The sequence below is a fragment of the Sinocyclocheilus grahami genome, unplaced genomic scaffold (assembly GCF_001515645.1).
Source record: "Sinocyclocheilus grahami isolate Dianchi unplaced genomic scaffold, SAMN03320097.WGS_v1.1 scaffold6.1, whole genome shotgun sequence".
Classification (NCBI taxonomy): Eukaryota; Metazoa; Chordata; class Actinopteri; order Cypriniformes; family Cyprinidae; genus Sinocyclocheilus; species Sinocyclocheilus grahami.
This window is the reverse complement of record NW_015505185.1, coordinates 2,361,419-2,378,678: the sequence shown is the minus strand read 5'-3', so window position 1 is coordinate 2,378,678 and position 17,260 is coordinate 2,361,419. Positions and strand designations below refer to the sequence as shown.

Genomic DNA, 17,260 nt, shown 5'->3' with positions numbered 1-17,260 from the left:
TGGATGAGGCCAGAGAAGAAAGAGAGGTCATGGGTCGAAAAAGATGTGTTGAAAGATGAAAGTAGATCAACAGAAATCAGGCTTTATAAAAAGCAGAATAGAGTTAAAAGTTAAGTCTTTTTGAAATTATCCTTTTGTCTGACTCAAAACCAGGCAAGTATGGCAATTAATCAACTTCATGAAGTGGATGTGGAGTCAGTCGAAATGTAATGACTTCCATACATCAAACAGTTGAAGGAAACCTAAAGTGCAGAGATGGTTATATAATTTCACTGAAGTCTCACTTTCAAAAAGGTACTTCTTATGCTTCAGCCCATAATATGATTAAGAAAACACTCTTCGCTTCTTCTTACACAGAGCGCATGACGCTGATCAATAACCTTCATAGTTTTGAAGTTCTCTTTTTTGTCGTCTTTGTCTCCCAGAAGTGGTTGGTTGCCTGAAGCGCTTTAGGCGTATATGTCAGAGAGGCATTCGTTTGAGCTTTGTTTTCTCATGTAATGCGCTCTGCAAATATAGCGAAACGTCAAGCGCACTAGCATAATCTGTAAATTATTTCTGGATATTGTCTGCGTAGCTAAAAATACTGTACTTCAGACCAGCGTCGACCTCGCATGGGAATATTGAGAAGTAGCTTGAAATGCATCATTCCTCCCAGAAGAAGCTCGTAGGGAATATTAGAGTGTGCTTGATCTCTGATATTTGTTTTTCAGAAGGGTTTGAAGGCCTGCATGAACTCTCTCGCCATCAAAACCCAGCAAAGCAAGCCGATCATGCTTCACACATCCAGTACTCTAGAGCTGTAGTACCCGATGCCTCTTCATCCCTGTGCATAACAGTCACTTAACACAGTTACGGTTGCCATGGTGGTGACTTTATATCGGCCCTGTCTTATCTTTTATAAAGTCAAGAGCCTTTTTTTAGTCTAATGAAGCATGAAGAAGAGTTGGATGGAGTGGTTGGGAAATAATGGGTTATTTGAACATTCGGATAGGGATAAAAGCATGCAGTTTTTCTGTTGTTTAGGGGCGCGTCAAACTGTAAAATTAAAAAGTGACGTTCCGAGGTGTCCTTGAGAATGTTTTATGTAACTATCTGATTGAATTTAAACTTGGGTGAAAATACTTTCTTTTTTTTTTTTTTTTATGTGCCATTGAAAGTCATCTCGAAACTCATATGGTGCATTAAGTAGATATCAGAATCTTTCAAGAGCCTAAGGGCAAGATAACAGTTCCTCCGAGTTTCATTTTCAAAACGGAGATTTTTCAGAGGGTTTTAAAATAAGGCTTTAATGATGTCGGTTTGACTGAAGTCCCTCTGAGTCTTAAAAAAAGTATATTCTCGAAATGAAAGGGACTTTGTTTTATTAATGACAACCCTATATCTGATAATAATGATAATGCTTTTTAAAGGAATGGTTTACCCAGTCATTAAGTATTTTTGTCATTATTTGCTCACATTGCTTTATCCAAAACCTATATGATGTTATTTCTTCTAAAGAACTTGAAGCAAAATGTTTTTTAGAATGTCCATTCATTTAAAAGACTGCTAAAAAAAAAAAGGATAAAAGGCACCAGAATATAGAATTAAATAGTTTCCGCTCCTTTTCTTGCGTTACCTTTAAAGGGGTCATATGATGGTGCTAAAAATAACATTATTTGGTGTAATGAAATGTGTTTATGCGGTTTAAAGTTAAAAAACACATTATTTTCCACATACTGTACATTATTGTTTCTCCTCTATTCCCCGTCTTTCTGAAACGTGTCGATTTTTACAAAGCTCATCGGTCTGAAAAGCGAGGTGTGCTGTGATTGGCCAGCTATCTAGTGCATTCTGATCGGCCGAATATCTTAATTGTGTGACGGAAATGTTACACCCCTTACCATACTGTGATGCCCTGTCCAGCCGGAGCGACGATTCAAAAACATTAAAACCCATTATAAACGAGGCATTTGTTGCATCCAGTGGGGACATAATTACTGATTATAATGACTTATACTGTCTTTTTACTTGTTGCAATGCATCGCGCCGTTTTATTTATGTTTTATGGTAAACATAAAACCATGTCTGCATTTGTGATCGGAGAAATGACAAACAAGGGCTACTCTACACTGCTCAAAACTCGCGTTTGAATCATCAGTGGCAAATCCTTTAAATGAAAACGTACTTACAGTCTGTGAGTCAGAACTGCCGGCGTTGTAGTCTACTCTCACAGGATCAGGAAACAGTCCTCCATAAAATGTGCTGCACACAAATGAATATTTGGGTTGAACTGTTCTGGAACAGTGTTGTAAATACAACTTAACCACTGATTTCTAGTCGTGTCCTCTTTTGGAAGACCAAACAGTAGTTTCGCTTTCACAACAAAACACACGGAGGGCTAGAGTGAGCGGTGGCGGGCGGGCTTGAGAACGGCGCGGCCAGCGGGCTTGTGGCAACCACATGTGACGACCTCGGGCTGGACTCCTCTTCGTCCACGGTGAAAGCCGATCCGGCGATCCACAGCAGGAAGTTGATGTATTTCCTCAGTGATCAGCACGGATCAGCAGATAGGCATGACGAAGCGGATATTGTCCTCTTTTGGAAGGCCAAACAAAGTAGTTTCGCTTTCACAACGAAATACACAGCGCCTTCACGATATGGCGGCAGCAACAATACTACAGCGAGAATAAAAGTTACGCCTTCTTTCTTTGCGTGAACATTTGGGCGGCGTTATGCAAATCTTCCCACGTCGTGACAGGCATATGGGGGCGTGTTAGAACGAGCTGTTTTAGGTAGGCGTGGTTGACTCTTAACTTTTATAAAGAATATCTCTTTGGATTTGAGACTTAAGTCTTCACAACTTTACAGATCTTCTTTATGCACCAAGAGCTTGTAACACTTCAAAGAGAAAGGAAACATTGAAATCGCATCATATGACCCCTTTAACATTCAAAACCAACACCGCTTCGGCATTCTAACATCTCCTTGGATTAAAATGGTGCAACAGGGTGAGTAAATGATGACAGAATAGTTTTTTTGAATAATTTATGAACTATTCCGCTAATAAATTATGGGTTGACAAGCACCAAGTCTAGAATGAAATGTAAATGAAAAGAGATTTTCAAAGGCTTGTTTTACCTAAAAAAAAGGGAACCTTGGCTCTTATTATCAGCTGCTCATTTTTTTATATTATTTTATCAGATGTCTCTGATTTCTCGCTTCACCATGGTTCCTCTCTGGAACATCTCCTATAGGATGAATCGCCTGAAAATAGCTTATGCAGATACAAGCCAAACTGTAATGCTGAATTACCCCGGCTTTGCTTCTGCTTTATCCCGTTTTAATGGCACTTAGGTTTCATAACACAACATGTGCCGTGTTTGTGTTGGCGTCTTTGATTTCTAATGTGATTAAGTCTATAAATTTGATTAAGACCCAAGCCATTGTTCATACTGCAGCGCTGTCAGGTTTATTATTTGGGCATGTGCCAGGTTATTAGGAGTCTTTGCAATTTCTGCCTTGGTTATGACCAATATTATGCTGTCAGAAGCCATGCAGAGCACTTCAAACTCTGTAGTTCAGTTGAATAATGGGTTTGCTAAGATATATGGGGAGATTGGGGTAAAATGTGTCAGTGGATGAGCTATATCACCACTTTAATCTAGCAAAGTGCATCTGTCTGTCCGTTTGTCAGTTAGTCCATATCTTTCTCTATCTGTCTTTCTGTAACACTTTCTCTTACTGCCTTTCTTGAACTATCTATCTTTTTCTAACTTTCTCTCTATATTTTTAACAAACTCTCTTCTAACTAACTTACTCACTAACTGACTGACTAACTAACCTTCTCTTTAACTAACTATCCCTCTCTCTATCACTTTCTGACTAACTCTCAAATTATCTAAACCTCTCAAATCAACTAGCTCTCAAATTATCACCAACTAACCCTCTTTCGCATTATCATTCACTCACTGACTCACTGACTCACTCACTGACTCACTCACTCACTCACTGACTCACTCACTCACTCACTTACTGACTCACTCACTCAATCACTCACTGACTCACTCACTGACTGACTGACTCACTCACTCACTCATTCACTCACTGACTCACTGACTCACTCACTGACTCACTCACTCACTCACTTACTGACTCACTCACTCAATCACTCACTGACTCACTCACTGACTGACTGACTGACTCACTCACTCATTCACTCACTGACTCACTGACTCACAAATGATCTAACTCTCTCTTAAATTATTAGTAACTTACTAACTCTCAAATTATCACCAACCAACCCTCTTTCACATTATCAATAACTCACTCACTCTGAAATAATATTTCTCTCAAACATGGGCGTCGCTAGGCCATTTTTAAGGGGGCTATAGCCCCTGTCTTTCTGTAACCCTTTCTCTTACTGTCTTTCTTGAACTGTCTAACTTTCTCTCTATCTTTTTAACAAACTCTCTTTCTAACTAACTGACTCACTAACTAACTGACTGATTAACTAACTTTCTCTTTAACTAACTATCCCTCTCTCTATCACTTTCTGACTAACTCTCAAATTATCTAAACCTCTCAAATCAAGTAGCTCTCAAATTATCACCAACTAACCCTCTTTCACATTATCACTCACTCACTCACACTCAAATTATCTAACACTCTCTGAAATTATTACTAATTTACTAACTCTCAAATTATCTCTAACTATATATCTCTTAAATCAACTAACCCTCAAATGATCACCATCTATAACCCTCTTTCAAATTATCACTAACTCACTCTCAAATTATTACTCACTCACTCACTCACCCATTCTCAAATTATCCAGCTAACCCTCTCTCAAATTATTACTCTCTCAATTGATCTCTCTGTCACTCTCTCTGACCTCTCACAAATTATCTAACACTCTCTCAAATTTTCACTAACTCTCTCAAATGATCTCTCTAACTATATATTTCTCTCGAATTATCTCTGTCTCACTCTGTAACTGTTGTGTGCCACAGATTTGATCGTTCTTGTGACATCATGAGTCAGAAAAAGAAGCTCAGCCACTTCATATCTCTTTTCCTCCTCATCCCACATTTTTTTCCCTTACGTCTCTCTGAACTCAAGTGACCCGCATTCTTTTCTGGGATCTGCTCGGAAAAGCTCACGGTGTTGCCTCTCCTGAACAGCTCTCATCACTGCTCGTCGCCTAGTTATGCGAAAACTCGGATACGTTCTGAGTAATTAAAGCGCAACTCTGCCTTTTTAAAAGTGGCGGAGATCATGTTTACTCAATCCACTTCCTTGGAGCGGCGCACAGTTTAAGACCTGATAATGAGGCTCACGGATTTGGAATCTTTTAAAGTGGAGCTGCCTCCAGGCCCTGAATTATTGATGCAAAGTAGGAGGTTTAAAACTGCCTTCAACGCTCATTAGTCTTCGGGTGAGATGCATACAGGGACAGGGACTGCAGCTTTATAATGAGCATGATTAAACCGGCTCGGTCTCCATTGCCTAAGTTCAGGTGTTGGAGTCCAGGCGGTTTTTTGATGTCCAACCCTTGCTGAGAATCATAATGAGTGTTATTCTTTTTCTTGTTCCACCAAAAAAGTGTGTCTACCTCTCTCTGCTTGCTTCCCTCCAACACACTTTTTCTGTCTCGTTTTCTAATGAACACGCTTGTTTTCTCTTATTTTAAATGGTTTTGCACGTCACTGACAGCGTTTTTAGTCAAAAATGTGACGTTTTCAAAAGCTTTTCCATTTTTAGTACAATCATTGTGGTGTAAACATAAAAGACTTCTTTCCGAAACATTAAAAAAACAAATCTTACCAACCCCAAAATTTAGGCAGTGATAGTGTATATACAGATGGGGGTCTCTGTTTTTGGGCATCCTGCTACAAATGTTGGTGTGTCAAGTTATAAACAGTCTGGTAACACTTTAGTTTAGGGGCCAATTCTCACTTTAAATAGTTACATATTAGAAAGCAGATTACTAGCATATTGGTTGTTTGTTAATACTTTTTTTTAAAGTGCCCCTATTATGCCATTTCCAATATTGCCTTTCATGCAGTGTGTAATGTAGCTACACTCTTAAAAATAAAGGTTCTTCACGATGCCATAGAAGAACCTTTTTGTCTAAATGGTTCCATAAAGAACCTTTAACATCTGAAGAACCTTTGTTTCACAAAAGGTTCTTTATGGCGAAATAAGGTTCTTCAGATTACTAAAAGTTAAGAAAGAGATGGTTCTTTAAAGAACCTTTGACTGAATGGTTCTTTGTGGAACCAAAAATGGTTCTTCTATGGCATCACTTGAAGAACCTTTTGAAGCACCTTTATTTTTAAGAGTGTATATGGAGTCCAGGCGGCTTTGTGTTGTCCAAACCTTGCTGAGAATCATAATGGGTGTTATTCTTTTTCCTGTTCCGCCAAAAAAGTGTGTCTACCTCTCTCTGCTTGCCTCCCTCCAACACACACTTTTTCTGTCTCGTTTTCTAACTAACACGCTTGTTTTCTCTTATTTTAAATGGTTTTGTACATCACTGACCTTTCTATTGGTGAGTTAAAAATATTATATTGACCCAGCTCACAGGTATAAAAAGATTGAGGATTAAGAAATTAGCTGTAGACCAGTATCCTTTCTGAATATATTATAAATACAAATCTGTCCAGGCGGCTTTGTGTTGTCCAAACCTTGCTGAGAATCATAATGGGTGTTATTCTTTTTCCTGTTCCGCCAAAAAAGTGTGTCTACCTCTCTCTGCTTGCCTCCCTCCAACACACACTTTTTCTGTCTCGTTTTCTAACTAACACGCTTGTTTTCTCTTATTTTAAATGGTTTTGTACATCACTGACCTTTCTATTGGTGAGTTAAAAATATTATATTGACCCAGCTCACAGGTATAAAAAGATTGAGAATTAAGAAATTAGCTGTAGACCAGTATCCTTTCTGAATATATTATAAATACAAATCTTAATATTCTATAAGATTATTAAAATATATTAGGTTAATAGGTTAAATCAACTAGTCAGCCACTACCATTCTGGGGTGCGTTTCCCAAAAGCATTGTTAGCCAACTATGGTCGCAAGTTCCGTCGTTACCAACATAGTTCAACGATTCTGTGTTTCCTAAAACCATAGTTCAAATGAACATTCACAAACAGCGTCGCAAACTTACGTGGTTGGAACTACAGCTCTCGACCTGTGTTTAGTAGCATAGTTTCTTGTTAGTAAGACATATGGGCTTAAATAAATTATGCTCTTTTGCACAATAAGCAAGCTAACATGCAGTACAATCTACAGTATATATTCTATTCTATCTAAATATAAATGCATTTTAATCAATTTATTTTAGCACGTCCTCAATAAGCGCCATTTTTTAAAAGTGTGCATGTGCAGAAATGCCAAAGGGAACTCCGGAGTGTGACGTAAAAGGGAACCCGCGATGAATCAAACATCAAATAAAGCAAAATGACAGGGAACAAAAAATAGTAAATTAGGTGCCATGTTCAGTACAGCAGCATCTTAGAGATCTCTATTCAGTTAAATAGCAGAACTTACTACTCCACCACATGCATGCGAGGTCATTAACAATGGCCCTATATTGTTGAACTAATGTGGTTCAAACAACGGAGATGCGACCGTGTTCGGGAAACAGTAGTGACTACTAAGTATTTGTTTCCACAACAATGCATCGTACTATGGTGGTTAATCAGCGAGTTACGTCGTTGCACGGGAAATGCACCCCTGGTCAGTAAGACAGTAAATTTCAAATTCTATTCATCAAAGAATTCTAGTTCGTTTGAGGTTCCCTCTTTTCTTCGCTTAAAAGTGACATGCGCATTTCATTTTTACTTTTAAATTAGCGCCAGTTCGGTGTTGGTTCAATTCAAGCAACAACAACGTCAAACTCAGAACTTTTATTAACAAAACTAATAAAAATATACCATATATGCCTAATAAAATAACTAAGCCGCTAAGTATAACCGAAAACACCATCTATCACCATCTATTCTACATTCCTTAATCCCACCCAATACCTAAATTTACCAACTACCTTACTAACGATTAATAAGCAGTAATTAAGACTTTGAGGCAAAAGTCATAGTTAATACTTACTTAATAGTGAGAATTGGACCTTAAAATAAAGTATGATCTCAAGACTCCTGTATTCTGTACATGAGAGCATACTGTATTTTATGTAAATGCGTCCAACGGGCTCAGGTGAACCCAAGTTCAGCCTAATTTTACAGTGCTTCCTTAAGACTGATTTGTCAAATAGATGTAGATGCACATCCCTAATTCATATTTTCCACCGGAAAGCTTTTCATCTTAAACTTAAGATGGGCGAATATTCCGTTTTTGCATTAATGCCCTCTTGTAGCACCTGAGGGGGCCTTAACTCTGAAAGGCTATTTTTTGCTCCGGTTGATATAGCTGGCCTTTTTTTGGTGTGAATACTCACGCTTTTCTTAGCTTCCTCTTTTATTCCACCTCTCCCGTCTTATCTCTTTTTTAATCTTTTCCTTCCCTATCATCCTTTGATCCCTTTCATTCACTCCCTTTCCCTCTCTCGCTTTCTCTGTCTTTCTTTGAACAACATATTACCCCGGTGAGTCAAAAGGGATTGGGCAGCTTTGCATACAAACTTGGACTCCAAATCGTTACATCTACAGCAGCACAATGATCTGAGTCACTGGAGCACAGCCAGTTCTACACTGAAACAATCAGCTCTGGGCCAGGATGCACAACGCCACCGCTCATGGAAATGAGCCATCGACAGCCTTTCTTGTCTCCCATCACCCGCCACTGAGCGTGCAAAATCCACTCTTGACATTCTCATTGTTCCTCCGTATACGGCTTAATGGCCCCTCTTGTGTGGCTCTGTCATTTAGAAAGAGGATGTCTGTTATTGTTAAAGCAACATTTAAGTCAGGAGTAGGCGAAAAATCGTGCCATTATTCTTCACATTGTTTTTAGCTTTCCATCTGGTAATCATTGTCATGCGTGATCGGCTTGATTGACGGAACAAACTCTCACTTTGTTCTTTTTTCTTCTGGGCTTTTTGCCCCCGGTTATTCCAATTATCATTGTTGGTAGACTGCTGCTTATTTGTACATTTGACAAGTCTCAGAGGTATAGTTCATCCAAAAATGAACATTTTGTCATTACTCAGCCTCATGTTGTTCCAAATCTGCATGACGTCTTACTTTCTCCTGTGGAGGAAAATAAATTATAAAGACTGGCTGCTGGTTGCTCTTTTACATTTGATTACAAGACAGTTACAGACAAGCTTTAAAGAAATATGCAAATGCACTATAAATATTTCATAAATGTATGTGCTATTCAAATTCTTCTGAAACCATGCTTTAAATTTTAAGTTAATTAAAGTTTAAATTTTACTAATAAAAGTTATAGTTTACTGCCAGTTGTTGAATCAGCTGGAATACAAATCTTTCTGAACGAATCAACTGAATAATTTAAAACTGACTCAAAAGAATGATTTATTCACAAATGAGCATGAAGATGTCAAGGTTTTAAATGAATAACATTTAGGTCTTTTGTAACACAAATCTGTTGAATGGCTTCAAACTGTTTTTATACTGTAATGGTGCATTATTTATCCTATTTGAAGCATAAAAGCTTCATTACTTATTCATTGTAAATGCTTGTAAAATAATATTTTCAGCTTTTTTCCACACAATGGTTTAGAATGGCATAAGGTTGAGTAAATAATAAGAGAATTGCTGAACTATTTCTTTAAGGGCCCTGGATCGGGTTTTCTGCACCTGTTCTGCTGACGTTCAGAGATTTGACAAACCTCCAGCGGGGGCACGAGGTGACTGTCCTTTACGCTTCCCCCAGCCACCTCAGGCAATGCGAACTGTCAGCAGGGGTTTGTGCCAGGTGGATGGAGCGTACACACCACACAAATGGCCACATTTGTTTCTTTGCATTCGATCGGCCATGTGCAGAGGTGCTTTCAATGTCTTTATCGACTGAATCTGTCTCCGTAACCTTCCGACTGATGTGTGAGTCATTGGGTCTGCATGACTCCAATTAATGTCGTAAATGCCTTGTCTCTGGACTTCCTGAGTGAAGTCCAAAAAGGAAGAGAGAAACCTGAAATGGTTGGTTGGTTACACATTGCATTTTGTGCTCCCTATTCACTCTTAAAAATAAAGGTGCTTAAAGGGTTAGTTCACCCAAAAATGAAAATTAGCCCATAAATTACTCACCCTCAAGTCATCCTATAGTGTATACTTTCTTCTTTCAGACGAATCCAGTCGGAGGTGAGCTAATCATAGACTGAAGACCCAGGTAAACAATGAATTAATCCTTTCTGTTTCTTACAGCATTATTTTTTTGTTTTGTTTGTAGTGTGATCAACGTTTGCATAAATAGTAGACGTGTTAGGGAAGTAACACGTAACATTTTAATTATATTTAGCTAAAATGATCGAAATGACTCGAAAAAAGATTCGTTCATTTTGGTGAACGAGACTCAAAGGTCAGAGTCGGTAAAATGATCCGAACTTCACATCACTAGTAACAGTATATTGGATCCAGACTTCAGTCTTAAAGGGGAAGCTGTTTAATATTCGTCCTGTCTGCCATTCATGTTAATCAAACAACAGTGAGAGAAAATCTCTCACTGCTCTTGACTAAATCACTTTTGTAACTAGAATAAGAAGAAAATAAATAAATAAATAATGATAATGCTAATAATTATGCCTATATATATATAGATAGATAGATAGATAGAAAATTCTATGATATCAAAGATTTCATTATCATAAAACCCTTATTAAAAGAAAAAATAACTATCGTGATGTATATCGTTATCCTGATATAAATCTATATCAAAATATCTTGATAAATATCTAAACCTGATATATCGTGATACAAGATTTTGGTCATATCGCCCACCCCTAATTAAAGTGATTATTAAGTTTTGAATATGGATATTTTTGTTACAAAAACGCATCGAATCGGTATACAGGAGGCCTTTGTCTCCATTTTTGGTTCCACAAAGAATTATTCAGTTAAAGGGTATTTAAAGAACCATCTCTTTCTTACTTTTTTATAATCTGAAGATGTTAAAGGTTCTTTATGGAACAATTTAGACAAAAAGGTTATTCTATGGCTTCGTGAATCACCTTTATTTTTAAGAGTGTTGTTGCGCCCTCAAACATCACCTCTAATTACTGTACTTCAGTGCTGATGACCTGCGCTAGACGCTTTGATGCAACTTGTGAGCACACTAAGCACTGGAAAACTTTTTTTTTTTTTTAGCCTTTTTCACACTTCAGCAACTGCCATATGTCTTCACTGCCCAGTCGTGCAGAATTTTGCTCTTCAATTTGAGTCGGTATAAATGCACAATAAAGATTTTTAGCTTTTTTTTAGCTGATCCAAGCACAGTGTGTGGTGAAAGTCTTGATTGCTTTGGGGTTGGTTGTGTGCAGTATTTTTAAATGTCCTCAGCCCCTTCGTCTACAAATTATTGCCACCAACTGTTCAACAGTCGTGTGAAAAATTTAAGTTTAATTTTATGTAGGTGCATTCTGTGTTTTTCTCTTTAGAGGTAAAATTGGCATGTGGAGTCAATTAAATATTACAGTCTACATTGAGATTTATTCCTCAGTAATCAGTCTGTTTTGTCAATATTCTGTTTTCAGTCTCACATTGTTTTCACCTCAGACTTTTGCTACCTGATTCACCAGCCTCTGGAGATAAATGTGCTATTTTCGCTTCAATTTCTTAGTGCTCTCTCTCATTCCCTTTCCCCTTTTCTGTCACCTCTCGTTTCCTCCTATTATCATACATAAGCAAACAAAATCGTCTCTGACTTTGTTCTGGTTTGCTGTAGAACTAATTTGAGTTTCAGTGTTGAGTGTTGTGTCGCTGTGGGACAGAATCTGATTGGTTTTGGTACCCGGGTAGATGCAATGCCATCTGAGGTGGTTCATTTTTAGTGGTTTGCCACCGTGTGAATATAATGACACACTAGCATTTATCAGAAGCCTCCTCCTAGTCTTAAAATCTGGGCTTTTTGTTCATTAGCACACTGGAAAAAGAAAATCCTGTTGTGTTTAAAAATATAGATAGTGATAGTGATAGTTGTGATAGTGTTTCTATCAGTTTTGAGCCTGTTTTTCTAAGTTCATAACCATATATTCACAGTATATCAGTAAACTAAATATAAACCTTTCTTGAACTACTCACATCTAGTGTTGTTTTTATTATTATTTTCTTTTTTATTTTAATTTTAGTTTTAGTAATTTTATGTGCTTTTGTCATTTTATAAAAAAATTTAAGATTTCTATTTAGCTGTAAATTATTTTCATTTTGCTTTGTCATGTTAATTCTTCCACTTCAACTTAATTTTAGCTAGTTGCCAAGGCAGCATTTATCATTTTCATTTGTCAAGTTTAGGATTTTCTTCTAATAATTAAACTTTGTATAAAATTATAATATACTTTTAATAATTATAATAATGATAATTATAATTAGTTTTTAGAAGCCGGGACATTTAGAAGATTTTTTATTTATTTATTTTTGTAAGGTGAATATTTTTAAAGAGATATGTTTTTGCTCTAATATATCTGATATATCAGATATATTTAGCTATAGCTCTGGGAATGTCATTTTACTGTAATTTATAACTAATTTATTTAGTACATGTGTTGTCTTATTAGAATATAGTTTTGGACATTTTTTTTTTAATGGTGATTTGTGTTTTTCCAAGTTTTTACAGCATTTCATAGTATAATTACATGTATTTTGTTTTGTTAAATATAATTTTCTCTGCATTTGGGGAGGTTAATTACTCCACAGGTTGCTAGTTGTAGCATTTTTACATTATTTCTCTTTTTTAAATTAAATTATGAATATTTTTTTTACATTACATCTTATTAGGAACTGGTGTTTGTGTAAATTGAGACCCCTGGAAAGTGAACAATGGCCCCTGGAGAGTGTGATGCAGAGGGCACAGCTCTGAAGGTGATACTTTATATGGGGAAAACAATTCAGGTGACTGAAGCTCAATTCTCCAGCGTCTCATTCAATACATCTCCCTTATCCGAAAGATTCAGTCCCTTTATCTTTGGAGTCACCCTTCCCATAGAATACAGATTGAGCAGAGAGAAGGCGAGCGGTGAGAGAGTAAAAGAATGTAGACAAAGGATCATATGCTTCGAAGCCCTGTAATCAAACGATACCTCACCAAATAAATCATTGAACCAACTGTCAAGTCCCCTACTAGGTTCTCTTCACTCCAGCCACCTCGGTCTCCTCTCCATGTCACAATTTGGTTGGCCTTCACATCCAAAAGTAGGCTTCACAGAGACTTTGAAGAGACATTCTCTGCATTTCCACCATCTGCAGTGAAAAAGCCAAGTGCAATAATGCAATACCTTTTCTAATTGCTTACTTCGCTCCACCGCGCATTGTCCTCATTCACAAATTTGGTACGTGCAAAGGTGATGGTGACCAAGCTTAGAGAGAGCAGGGCCGATGTAAGGTCAAAAAGAAAGACAAAATGTCAAGACTTCTCCTTTTTCCGTCCCTCTGCAGTTCCGCTGTTTAATGATTAATCGAACGCCATTAGTGTGGAGGCCACACCAGTTAAATTCAGCTTTAATTAGATTCTTTTTTTACACACTGCTCTGTGCTTTCATTTTGACCAGACTGTGGCCAGAAGAGGAAGATTGTGAAAATGTTCCTCGGGCTTTTAATACACCTGTGCGATACCTGTCAGACATAGACTTAACACACACAATAACTCTGTTCCAAAACTTTGTTAGTTGGCTATATTTTTGTCTCCAGACACTTTATTTTATCTGTCAGTCTAGTATTTTTATTTTTTTTTACAAATATCATGTGCATTGATTGATTTTTGGCCTTCGTGTAATGAACGAAACCACGTGATCTTTCGTTGTTTTAAGTTGGCTCTCGTACATGGCATTGTAATTATTCACTGAAGAGGGTAATTTTGTGACTGAAATGTTTGCCGTTCAGCAAAGATGTTTTTTTTTTATCCCGCATTTGCTTTTTTCCCCATCCTATTCACCTATTTGGATTATTGTGGCTTAAACATCTAGACGTTTTTGTGATTTTCACTAACTGATATAAACCATTTTTATGTATTTCAGTAAACTCTGGTGCTTACAGATGCCCTTTTTGTCAAAATAGGTCTGTATTTTAAGTTAAACGTGCAATGCTATAATTCATTCCAACAAGATCAGTAAAAAAAATTATAGAGAAGTATAAATTATAAATATACATTTGATTAATTCAATACTAAAAGTATCAAGAATAAATTTAGTGGTTATTTTATTTTTTAATAAAAAAATGGTTCAGTCTAATTCAAAATGTACAGCATTACACAGTATTTGCATGACCTTTTTTGTGTATTGGAGAATTATGCTGTTAGCTTAGCAACATGCAAACTATTACCCGAAACAGTTGTAAATTGTTAAGTTTTTTCTTATAGTTTTGCATAGAACATACTGTACCTACGTAGAGCATTAAATTAGTAATACATTTGTTACTTGTAAGGTTCCATGACTGCATTCTACCTCAAGATGTGGTCAGATTAGCAAAATTTTCATGAAACTTTGCTGGTAAGATACCTATTTTCTATTTTCAATAGTGTAGTGAAGTATGAAGAACCGTTCATGCAGAATTCACTTTCAAACCACGCAGCTTTCCGTTTATCAGCACATTGAATCAACGTGACCAACTTCAACCTGTTGCTATATCGAATTCCTATTGAATTAACTGGATTTTGTCAGTGGAAATTTTCAGAACAATGATTAATTAAATGTACAGTGTATAGACAGCAAAGCAGCTCACTAGGTCATACGCTTTCTCTTAGACATATTACATACACTTTTGCTACTGTATGGATAAACCCAGTGCACTAAAACACATACATGTGTGTGTGTAGGCCTGTCGCAATAATCAATATATCCACTTAACGCGCAATATATGTACATGACCTCAATAATTTTTGGTGACGCAATATATCACCATATATACTTACAAATTTATGTCACCGTGTTTTTTACATTCCACTTGCGCCTGTGTCTTTTGCAGCTTCTCGTACATAACGTGGTGTAGTCATGAGGTGCTAGTTCAAATTAAAAAAATGCTTCTACAAAAGTTTCATCTGCAGGTATGGCCTTGTTTAGGGATCTGTGCCTTTGTGCATACGGACATCTGACTGCTAAGTAGTGATTGTGTTTTTCAGCAATAGTGTGCACCCTTAATTTACAGAGATAAGAAGGTCAGGGAAAAATCTGTAGATGGAAAAATCTCCATAAAAGCGCATTTTTCTTTTTTTGTACTTGTTACTTTGCACTTTTTGTTAGAAAATGTTTATATTTTAAGGTATCTAATATTTTGATACTTAATTTCCATGATCTAAATATTCTTAAAAATGTTAAGTTTGTTGTCATTTGGAAGTGTGTAGGCCTTCTTGCATTATTATGCTGTTACATTATGATTATATATTCAGTGGCATAAAATGGTCTTTAAAATGACAATAATATAATTTATCGCAATTATTTCTGGGGCAATTGCACAACAAAAAGTTGTTATCGTGACAGGCCTGTGTGTGTGTGTACGTGTGTATATAGTAAATACATCTCTGTAAAAGATCCCATCACACATCCGTATGCAGCCACATACACGTACATAAAAACTTGAAAGCGGACTTAGCACAAAGGCTTTTAAAAGTGGAATTGTGCCACTGAAAACTCAAGGATGCGAACAGAGAGCTTGAGTGAACGGCGTACATTTTCTTTCTAAGCGTCTATCCCTGAGGCAGGCAGATCTGTAAGAGATGGGCACGATGCGGTTTAGGAGGTAAATCCCCTTCCCATCAGAGCCGGCAGATCAATAGCAGCTTTGAGGTGGAGAAGGACAGAGCGGAGATGGCAGGCAGCAACTCTAATTTAAAGCAGCATGACTCTACATAACAGATCCTGCCTGTGGCCCTTGGCACTCCCGCCCTTTAGCTTTGCATGGACCGAGAGTGTTCAAGCAAAACAACTGAAGCTTTCCATCCATAGAGATGTAGGCTTTATGTCATTATGCTCCCTATGACATGAACTAGTATGAAATGAACGCTTTGGGTACTAGGCAAGGGCCTTGATGCAGTAAGTATATGAAAATTCATAAATAACAAAATAGTAACAATATTTATCTACACATATATTTCTATGGTTTTTATATATGTATTAGTGCTATCAAAATATTTAATTGCAATGAATCGCATTTTTTTTCTGGACTCCTTTTTAATGGTTAAATTAAATTGTATTAATCAAAAAACATGTCTAATTAATTAAAATCATGAAACTTAAACAATTTAACATCAAATTATTAAAAATTTTACAAGCATTACATGTTTAGGGCCCTAGGAAATGTTTTATTTTTCCCAACCTTATGTTTTATTGTTACCAAATTCTGTTTTAGCATGTCTAATTATTTTGAAAGCATAAAAACAAGTTTCATTTATTCTTACAATAGCCTTATGATTTTTTGCTCCGAAGTTCTGTGTTGTGGATTTACTTTTTTTAAGGCATAAACATTCATTTAATCTATCTTTTAAGTAATGAAAATTAAACAAATGTTATTTTTTGGAAAAAGGTCATGTAATAATATTGCAATTAAAACACTGAAGAGATATTGTATGATTATTCCTTAAAAATAAGGTTTTAATAATTTTAGCAGTCGTAGTAGCAGCCTATTACGTACATTCTACTGAACAACAATATATTTCTGCCGCAATGCCTTCAAGTTAAACAGAACTTTTATTTTGACGGGTTGCCGTGAATACCTTTACATTTCTATGTGTTTACATGTCCTCATTTAGTGAGACGGCAGACCACCGCAAGCTTCACGCGCGCTTCAGTACAAGTAACTGTTAAGGCTGATTTATACTTCTGCGTCGGAAGCCGCCCCCCTAATATAATGGCAGGGGAAACACTGCACAGACTCAGAGGCATCATGTTAGAATAGAAAAGGGTCCTGTCCAAACCGTTGCTATAAAATTAGAAGCACAGAATTTCCTAGAATATCATTATGTGATTAAACATTAAGATTTGTACTCATGGAAATTACTAAAGTAGTCAAACCTGTTCATTAGAAGCGGGTGTCCCAATACTTTAGACTATATGTGTGTGTGTGTATATATATATATATATATATATATATATATATATACATATACATAGTCTGAATGTAATATCAGTATCATCTTTTTCTTTTAACCTTTT

The 17,260-nt window shown here is 36.6% G+C and overlaps 1 protein-coding gene across 4 annotated transcripts in view; it reads left to right on the top strand.

Moving 5' to 3' along the window:
- The window catches only part of LOC107587310 (beta-1,3-glucosyltransferase), a 96,361-nt gene that overhangs the window by 43,054 nt on the left and 36,047 nt on the right, over positions 1–17,260 (top strand). The window lies entirely within an intron of this gene.